General features: G+C 30.2%; 3 non-coding genes and 1 pseudogene across 3 annotated transcripts; all 4 read right to left on the minus strand.

Annotated features, from left to right (window-relative positions):
* LOC145843470 (5.8S ribosomal RNA) lies at positions 1–66 on the minus strand (annotated as a pseudogene; the record flags this gene model as incomplete).
* A 182-nt stretch (positions 67–248) lies between these two features.
* LOC145843467 (small subunit ribosomal RNA) lies at positions 249–2,056 on the minus strand. Its single transcript, XR_014370253.1, has one exon. It is a non-coding gene; the product is annotated as a small subunit ribosomal RNA (ribosomal RNA).
* A 3,844-nt stretch (positions 2,057–5,900) lies between these two features.
* LOC145843455 (5S ribosomal RNA) lies at positions 5,901–6,019 on the minus strand. Its single transcript, XR_014370241.1, has one exon. It is a non-coding gene; the product is annotated as a 5S ribosomal RNA (ribosomal RNA).
* Positions 6,020–8,874: 2,855 nt separating this feature from the next.
* On the minus strand, positions 8,875–8,993 carry LOC145843466 (5S ribosomal RNA). The gene has a single exon (XR_014370252.1). It is a non-coding gene; the product is annotated as a 5S ribosomal RNA (ribosomal RNA).
* Positions 8,994–10,000: the final 1,007 nt, after the last annotated feature.

Below are 10,000 nucleotides of genomic sequence, written 5' to 3' on the forward strand. Positions count from 1 at the left end.
ATTACTTCTCGGAGCTAGCTCCGTCCTTCATCGACGCTCGAGCCGAGTGATCCACCGCTAAGAGATCTCTCGTGTTAATCAATCTCAATGCAACCAAAAAATCGTGTTCAAAAAGAAGCGGCCGCGCCAGCACTTGCGTGCTGAATTATTACTCCCGCTGTCAGAAAGCAACGCGACCGAACTATAACAGTTACAGGGCTCGGTCCCTTCGAAGAAGAGACGTCGCTTGAAATCAAATTTCGATTCGTTAATGATCCTTCCGCAGGTTCACCTACGGAAACCTTGTTACGACTTTTACTTCCTCTAAATGATCAAGTTCGATCGTCTTTTCGAACACCGGCGAGTGCGTTGCCGCACGTACCAGGCTCAATCGGAGGACCTCACTAAACCATTCAATCGGTAGTAGCGACGGGCGGTGTGTACAAAGGGCAGGGACGTAATCAACGCAAGCTAATGACTCGCGCTTACTGGGAATTCCTCGTTCAAGGGAAACAATTGCAAGTCCCTATCCCTAGCACGACCGGGGTTCAACGGATTACCCGGACCTTTCGGCCTAGGGAACACACGATGATCCGGTCAGTGTAGCGCGCGTGCGGCCCCGAACATCTAAGGGCATCACAGACCTGTTATTGCTCAATCTCGTGTGGCTAAACGCCACTAGTCCCTCTAAGAAGTTGTCTCCGACCCAATGGGTCGAGCAGCTATTTAGCAAGTAAGAGTCTCGTTCGTTATCGGAATTAACCAGACAAATCGCTCCACCAACTAAGAACGGCCATGCACCACCACCCACAGAATCAAGAAAGAGCTCTCAATCTGTCAATCCTCGCTGTGTCCGGGCCGGGTGAGATTTCCCGTGTTGAGTCAAATTAAGCCGCAGGCTCCACTCCTGGTGGTGCCCTTCCGTCAATTCCTTTAAGTTTCAGCTTTGCAACCATACTTCCCCCGGAACCCAAAGACTTTGGTTTCCCGGAAGCTGCCGGACAGTTCTTAAGTTCGACACTGCCCGATCGCTAGTCGGCATCGTTTAAGGTCAGAACTAGGACGGTATCTGATCGTCTTCGAACCTCTGACTTTCGCTCTTGATTAAAGAAAACATTCTTGGCAAATGCTTTCGCAGTCGTTCGTCTTGCGCCGATCCAAGAATTTCACCTCTAACGGCACAGTACGGATGCCCCCGTCCGTTCCTATTAATCATTACCTCGTGCTCCGAAAACCAACAAAATAGAACCGAGGTCCTATTCCATTATTCCATGCAACATTATACAAGCGTAAAGCCTGCTTTGAACACTCTAATTTTTTCAAGGTAAACTTGCCGGACCACCGCAACACTCAGTTAAGAGCACCGCGAAGGCACCGACCAACAAGAACAACAAGGCCAGTGCTAGCCTTTCGACCGACCAACCTCGCCGTCCCTATATCCAACTACGAGCTTTTCAACCGCAACAACTTAAATATACACTTTTGGAGCTGGAATTACCGCGGCTGCTGGCACCAGACTTGCCCTCCAATGGATACTCGTTAAAAAGTTTAAAGTGTACTCATTCCAATTGCAGGACCTCGTACGAGGTCTGCATTGTTATTTTTCGTCACTACCTCCCCGAGCCGGGAATGGGTAATTTGCGCGCCTGCTGCCTTCCTTGGATGTGGTAGCCGTTTCTCAGGCTCCCTCTCCGGAATCGAACCCTGATTCTCCGTCACCCGTTACAACCTCGGTAGGCCGATACCGTACCGACGATAGTTGATAGGGCAGTTGCTTTAATGAGATGTCGCCAGCACTAGGCCGTGCGATCCGCAAGCTTATCCAGAGTCACCATTGTAACGACCCGAAAGCCGGTTAGTTTTGGTCTGATAAATGCGCGCCTCACGTCAGTTCGGCGCTTTACGCATGTATTAGCTCTAGAATTGCCACAGTTATCCATGTAAAAGCGTACAATCAAATGAACCATAACTGATTTAATGAGCCATTCGCAGTTTCACTGTACGTGAGCTCGTACTTACACTTGCATGGCTTAATCTTTGAGACAAGCATATGACTACTGGCAGGATCAACCAGATAACTATCCGAGGGCGTTTAAACCCGTTGCTCGACTGAGCGTTTTTACTGTATAAATACAGACCTTTTCTATCACTCGGCTTAAAAGCCTTGCGAACGTTACTGAAAGTCGGCGCCGGCCTTTTGCTGTTTAAAGCGCCAGCCCGCGTCGACTGCAGCATGCAGCTATACAACTGACTGTTCTTTCTCCCGACCAACCGTTTGCCTTCTGCCGGTTAACTCGTCAGCAGCAACACGCCATCTGTCTGCTGCAGTTACCCGCCTCGAGCCGTGCCTGCCTGCGTCGGCTACTCGTCTCGACGACTTCGCAAAGCTATAAGCCTACCGCCGCTGGACGCTTGTAGTTTTTCATACGCTGCTCCAATGCGTTTACATAGCACGTTCGCCGCCGCTGCAATAGCCGCGCCTCGGGTGCTAAACAGTAATGCTTTAAGCCCGCTTTCTCGTCAAGTCGACCGAACGCACAAACACGTCTCTCTCACTAGTGTAAAGTAATGCATACGTGTATGATGCTCAAATGTTGCTGTTGAACTTTTTTTGCCGATTTTTTCCGATTTTTTTCAATTTCTTTGTTTCTTTTCGATTATTTTAATGTTTTAAGCTTATTTATGCTACGTTTAAATGTTTTAATACTTTTTTATACTTTATTTAATATGTTTAAAAGAAATAAATAAAAAAAAATATGTATAAACTACTTTTTTTAATGTTTTAAATATATATATATTTATTATAAATAAACTTTATTTGTATTATTTTTTATTTAAGCGTACTTTTTAAATCTTTATATTTGTTTTATCGTTTTAAGCACATTGCGATAAATATAATAAACAAAAAATTGAATAAAAATAATAATAATAAAAAAAAAAAAAAAAAAACATAAGCTTATTTTATATTTTTATTTTATTTTTATTTAAACTTACTTTTCAAACCTTAATACTCGTTTTATTTTTTTAAGCAGATTGCGATAAATATAATAAACAAACAATTAAATGAAAATAAAATAAAAAAATCAAACATAAGCTTATTTTATATGTTACATTTTATCTTTATTTAAACTTACTTTTTAAACCTTTATAGTTGTTTTATTTTTTAAGCACATCGCGATAGATATAATAAACAAACAATGAAATAAAAATAATAATAATAATAATAATAATAATAATAAAAAATCATAAGCTTATTTTGTATGTTTCATTTTATTTTATTTAAAACTTACAATTTAAACCTTTGTATTTGTTCTATTCTTTTAAGCACATCGCGATAAATATAATAAGCAAACAATTTAATAAAAGTAAAATAAAAAAATCAAACATAAGCTTATTTTATATGTTTCATTTTATCTTTATTTAAACTTACTTTTTAAACCTTTATAGTTGTTTTATTTTTTAAGCACATCGCGATAGATATAATAAACAAACAATGAAATAAAAATAATAATAATAATAATAATAATAATAAAAAATCATAAGCTTATTTTGTATGTTTCATTTTATTTTTATTTAAACTTACTTTTTTAACCTTTATAGTTGTTTTATTTTTTAAGCACATGGCGATAGATATAATAAACAAACAATAAAATAAAAATAATAATAATAATAATAATAATAATAAAAAATCATAAGCTTATTTTGTATGTTTCATTTTATTTTTATTTAAACTTACTTTTTTAACCTTTATAGTTGTTTTATTTTTTAAGCACATGGCGATAAATATAATAAGCAAACAATTAAATAAAAATAATAACAAATAAATAAAACAATACGGCTAAACTATAAAAAGAAAACTAAATAACTGATAAATACTTGTAAAACATTATTTGAAAAATGTATTTTGAAACACAACACGATTGATTTATAAATAATAATATATTTTTAATTTGTGTAGTTCATTTAAAGTAGTCTCCCTTTTTGCTTCTGGTTTTATTAGAGTTATATATAACAATAAATGGTGTAGTTTATTTAAAGTAGTCTCCCTTTTTGCTTCTGGTTTAATTAAAATTATATAACACATACTATAGTAAGTTAAATAAACTATAGTAACTTTATAAAACTACTTTACAAAATACATTTGTATAATTTAATAACTTTAAAATAACTATCAAGAATAAAATAGAATAGCTTTAAGTTTAGTATACAATTGGTATGTAAATTGTGTAGTTTATTGAAAGTAGTCTCCTTATTTGCTTCTGGTTTTACTTGAGTTACATAACGTTAAATAAACATACTTAATAAACGTAACCATCAATACTGTCATTTTAATAAAACTAAGTACAAATACATTGAATTAACATAGAACTTTAAAAAGCCTTCGCTAGTATCTGTTGGTAACAGTAAATAACCTATTATGACTCACAATACAGGAGTGCGAAATTTATTTTTCATTTGATTTTTCAGGTATTTATTTATTTGTGGAAATAAACTTTTTTATTACATTAGAAACTAATTGAATTTTTCCTATAACTATACCTATTATTATATTTAGTATGCTTAAAAGTAATAAAATGACACGTCGCGATTATATAATAAACAAACAATCAAACAAACAAAGAAAAAAAAAAAAAAAAAAACTATTTTTTTAAACTTATATTTCAACTATATGTCTTATTTTATTTTCATTTAAACTTACTTTAAACCTCTGTATTTGTTATATATATATTTCAACACAATACGATTAAACTATAAGACAAACAACAAAATAAAATAATCACATTAATAAATACACTAAGCAAATAGCTAGAATAAATATAAATAGTTCAATATATACAATATATTTCTTCCATTTTTAAGTTACTTGTTAAACATATTTATTTAAAAATGTTTCTTTAGAATATAAAACTAACAGTTCTACAAATAAAGAAATTAAAAAGCCAATACACATAACACTAACTTTTCATAAATTAGATATGCAAATATGAACAAAATAGTAACTAAATTCTAAAGCTTTTGTAAACTGTGAACTTATAAACTTATAATAATAATTGCATATTCACCATTCACAATAGCTTTTTATTTAGTACACAACTGGTCTGTAAATTGTGTAGTTTATTGAAAGTATAATCCCGTTTTGCTTCTGGTTTAAATAAAGTTATACAACACATACTAAAGTAAATTAAATAAAGTAATTCACTACTATCGTATTAAATAAAACCAATTTACAAAATACATTAATTTAAATTAAAGTGAACTTTGAACTTATAATAATAATTGCATATTCACTATTCAGAATTTCTTTAAATTTAGTACACAACTGGTCTGTAAATTGTGTTGGTTCTATTCAAGTACTCTCCTTGTTTGTTTTGTTTTAGTTGTATTTATTTTTAGATACTAGCACATTCAATACACATAATAAAGTAAACCAAATAAACTCTATTAATTTAAACTAAGTACAAATACATTAAGTTAATACAAAACTTTAAAAAGCTTTTGCTAGTATCTGTTGGTAACAGTAAATAACTTATTATGACTCACAATACAAAAGTGCAAAATTTATTTTCGTTTGATTTTTCAAGTAGCCACGCTTTTATTTGTTTTTGGACAAAAAGACTTTAAAGTTTTAGTATAAAAGACTAGTTGTATTAATTTTAACTCAGAAAATTGTACTCTACAAGATGGTGCCATTATTTTTTCGATATCTCAAACTGGTCAAACCACTTTTTTAGCGCTCTAATTGGTTTAAACAGCAAATAAGCAAACAGCAAATAACGTTATCTGATTGGCTAAGGTTTTTGTTTGCTAATAACTAGAATTTTCTTTTCTTTTAAGCGTTAAAGAAATGTAAATAAACGAGTAATAAGTATAAATAGGTCAGAAAGAAAAATAGTACAAAAAAGATGAATTCAAAAAGCAAAGGCCTACGGCACGTGGTATTCCCAAGCGGTCACCCATCTAAGTACTAACCACGCCCGACACTGCTTAACTTCCCAGATCGGACGAGATGGGGTGTACTCAGTGTGGTATGGTCGTAGGCGTTTGAAGGCGTTTACAAGCCTTTATAAACCCTTCGGTTTATTTAAAAAACCTATTTGCACTTGATTTACAATCAATTTGATATTTTAAAATTATTCCTTATAAAATTTTAACCTGAATTAACTTTTTTTTTGTTTTTTTAATCAACAGTTACTCCCAAACTGTACTAAAACTGTATTGTAACTGTACAAAAGTGTTTGTTTAAATAATTGTTATCTATAAATTACCTAAGACCAGGAAAAGTAGAAGTAAAGTTTATTGAATTATTAAATAAATAAAATAAAATCGTAAAATAAAATAATACAATATGTTTACAATTTGTCATTGATCTATCCATTTATGTTATTGCATTACAAATACAAACATTGCATACATTCAAGAGTATTATTCATCAATCTTTTCAATATAATAAGTTTTAAATTTATATTTATTTTTAAATAATTCCTGACATTTTAGATTACCTGAGATTTTTTTTTAATTAAATTAATTTTAGTAATTAAATACTTGACGTTCTATTTTGTTTAATTTGATAACTCAACCATGTTTATTTTTTTTACTAATTTAAAAGAACTATTAAACTAAAAGACATTACATACAGCTTCTAAAAGTTTTAAACACCTTAAAAAATATTATTATTTTAAAGATATATTAAAGAACTAAACAGATATTACTCCTAAAAAATCTTGTTAATAATATATAAAAAGTACTCAAAGTCAGACTCGGAAATATATATACTGTTGTATATCTTACTTGAAGTTCACTGTAATTGACACTGTATAACAAAATTATAAAAATCAACCTATTTATATAGCAAAATATTTCTTTATCTTTGTCGTGGCGCGGTGGGTCAGTGGTCTTATCAGCTGACTCATAAGCAGAAGGTTGTAAGATCGAATCCCGCTAGTCGTCACGAAACACCACTATCGTTCAATGTTCGGGCTTCAAATTCTTTGAGATTATACTGTACTATTTATCTATCTAACTAATCTATCTAACAAATGTTGTTCAATCTAGGTTGTGGGTACTTGGGTCGAGTAATGCCTTTGACTTACAATCTGTTGTGGATTGACAATATTCCTCTATCTATCATTAAACAAATCTATCTAATAAATGTTGTTCAATCTAGGTTGTGGGTACTTGGGTCGAGTAATGCCTTTGACCTACAATCTGTTGTTGATTGTCAACATTCCTCTATCTATCAATAATGATTATATTCAATAATAAATGTTGATTAATTCAGTTGTAAGAAAACCAGTGCGCTGGTTAGGTTGGGTAAGGCCTTCGACTTACAATCTTGGGGATTATCAACGTTCATCACAAGTACAGTAACGATCTCATTGAATTTCCAGTTGGAACATAGGATTGTAGTGGTGGCCTACTTTGTAGGTTTTTTGCCTAGTTTGTTTTTTGCCTAGTAGTGTTTGCCTAGTTTGACAAACTATAGTATATATATTGTATAACTTTACTTGTATTATTTTTTATTTAAATTACTACTTATTATTAAAGAATTAAATTTTTTTAGAAAAAAAAACTATGTATTTTAACTAATGCTTATATTATATGTTTTGTTTTATTTTTATTCAAACTTACTTTAAACCTCTGTATTTTTTATACAATACGATTAAACTATATAACAGAAAAATAATTAAATAATCAAACTATTGAATAAGCAGTTAATTAGTGTGTTTTTTTATGCTTCTTTCATTTTTAACTTACTTGTTAACCATATTTCTTTTATTAAAGTATAAAACTAACAGTTACTAAAATAAAATAATCATAAAGTCAATACACAAAACACTAACTTTTTATAATTTAAATATGCAAACATGAATATAGTTATGAATCTATTATTTATTCAAATAGAATTATTCAAAGCTTATAATTATAAAGCTTTTGTATAATGTTTCAATTACAGTGAACTTTAAGTAAGATAAGTTTTTTTTTTTGTAATAACTACAAAATTGGTATTTTAGTTTATTATTAGTAACTAAATACTTATATTTATTATATTTAAAAAAAAACATCTATACTAACTCTAATTTCAAAGCATATTAAATACAAATTTTACCAACTAAATATTTATTTTTATTTTAATTATTATAACTTTCAAACATAAGCTTGTATACCTTATATACCTATATACCTCATATAGTAGGCTTGACATAACATAACATTATTTAATTCTTTTTGTTTGAAATAAACTCATTTAGTTATTAGTAAATTACAACATAAATGTTTATAACAATATAACTAAGATTTAGCTTTTGAGTTAGTAAACTTTGATAGTTTTCTTTTAATAGTTTAATAATCTTTATTTAAGTTCAAGCAAAATTGCTATATATTTAATACACATACAAAAGTAAACTAAGTAAACGTAATTCAATAGTTTCTATTAAGTAAAAGTAATTACAAATACATTAAGTTAATACAAAACTTTAAAAAGCTTTTGCTAGTATCTGTTGGTAACAGTAAATAACTTATTATGACTCACAATACAAAAGTGCAAAATTTATTTTCGTTTGATTTTTCAAGTAGCCACGCTTTTATTTGTTTTTGGACAAAAAAACTTTTAAGTTTTAGTATAAAAGACTAATTGTATTAATTTTAACTCAGAAAATTGTACTCTACAAGATGGTGCCATTATTTTTTCGATATCTCAAACTGGTCAAACCACTTTTTTAGCGCTCTAATTGGTTTAAACAGCAAATAACGTTATCTGATTGGCTTACGTTTTTATTTGCTAATAACTAGAATTTACTTTTCTTTTAAGCGTTAAAGAAATGTAAATAAACGAGTAATAAGTATAAATAGGTCAGAAAGAAAAATAGTACAAAAAAGATGAATTCAAAAAGCAAAAGCCTACGGCACGTGGTATTCCCAAGCGGTCACCCATCTAAGTACTAACCACGCCCGACACTGCTTAACTTCCCAGATCGGACGAGATGGGGTGTGCTCAGTGTGGTATGGTCGTAGGCGTTTGAAAGCGTTTACAAGCCTTTATAAACCCTTCGGTTTGTTTAAAAAACCTATTTGCACTTGATTTACAATCAATTTGATATTTTAAAATTAATCCTTATAAAATTTTAACTTGATGTAAGTATTTTTTTTATTAAAACCTTTTTTTTTGGTGTTTTAATTACAATTACTCCCTGTAACTTTATTTAAGACTTTGTTTAAAAGATTGTTAACTATATTCTATATTAAATACTATGATTAGAAGTAAAGTTTATTAAGTGATTAAACTAAATAAAAAACAATGTTAAAATAAACATGTTGTGTTTAGTTTGTTTTACTATTTCTCATTGTTCTATTTATAGATGGTTTTGTTTTACTTCAAGAATATTTATAGTTAGTTTCTAAAGAATATCTCATACTACATCAGATTTTACGATTAACTTAATTTTAGGTAATAAAATATTTGACGTTTAATTTAATAACTCATCTATGTTTATGTTATAAAATAATAGTATCTAATACACATACATTATAATATAATAATATGTATAACTAGTTGTTTTACTTTAAAATGAATAATTAAGTGGAAGAATTAAAAGAACTCACATTTTTGAAGAGAGCGTGGAAAACCAGAATAGTCTTTTAAAACATTTATTAAATTATCGATAAATATAGAATACAATAGAATTAAACATATAAACGTAACTGTGGTTGCTTAGAAACTGAACAAGAAAATTTTTAATAAAAATATAAAATAGTTATTATATAGAATTAAAATAAAATAAAAGTAATATAAATTATATTTTTAAACTAAATAACAATTCACGAGCAATATTAGCGCATATCAGAGTATGAGTTTATAATAAAGGAATTGCTTCCTTGATGTTGATACTTACCTTATTCAAATAGAATACATTTTCAGCAATCAGGCTTGTGTTTATCTTAGCGCGCGTAACACAACGTTTGTGGGTTTTGGCACACTTTTGTCGATAGTGGGCGCCCCGCCTTTTAAGTACAGAAATTTCGG

The sequence above is a fragment of the Thalia democratica genome, chromosome 8 (genome assembly GCF_965202585.1).
Source record: "Thalia democratica chromosome 8, ktThaDemo2.hap1.1, whole genome shotgun sequence".
Classification (NCBI taxonomy): domain Eukaryota; kingdom Metazoa; phylum Chordata; class Thaliacea; order Salpida; family Salpidae; genus Thalia; species Thalia democratica.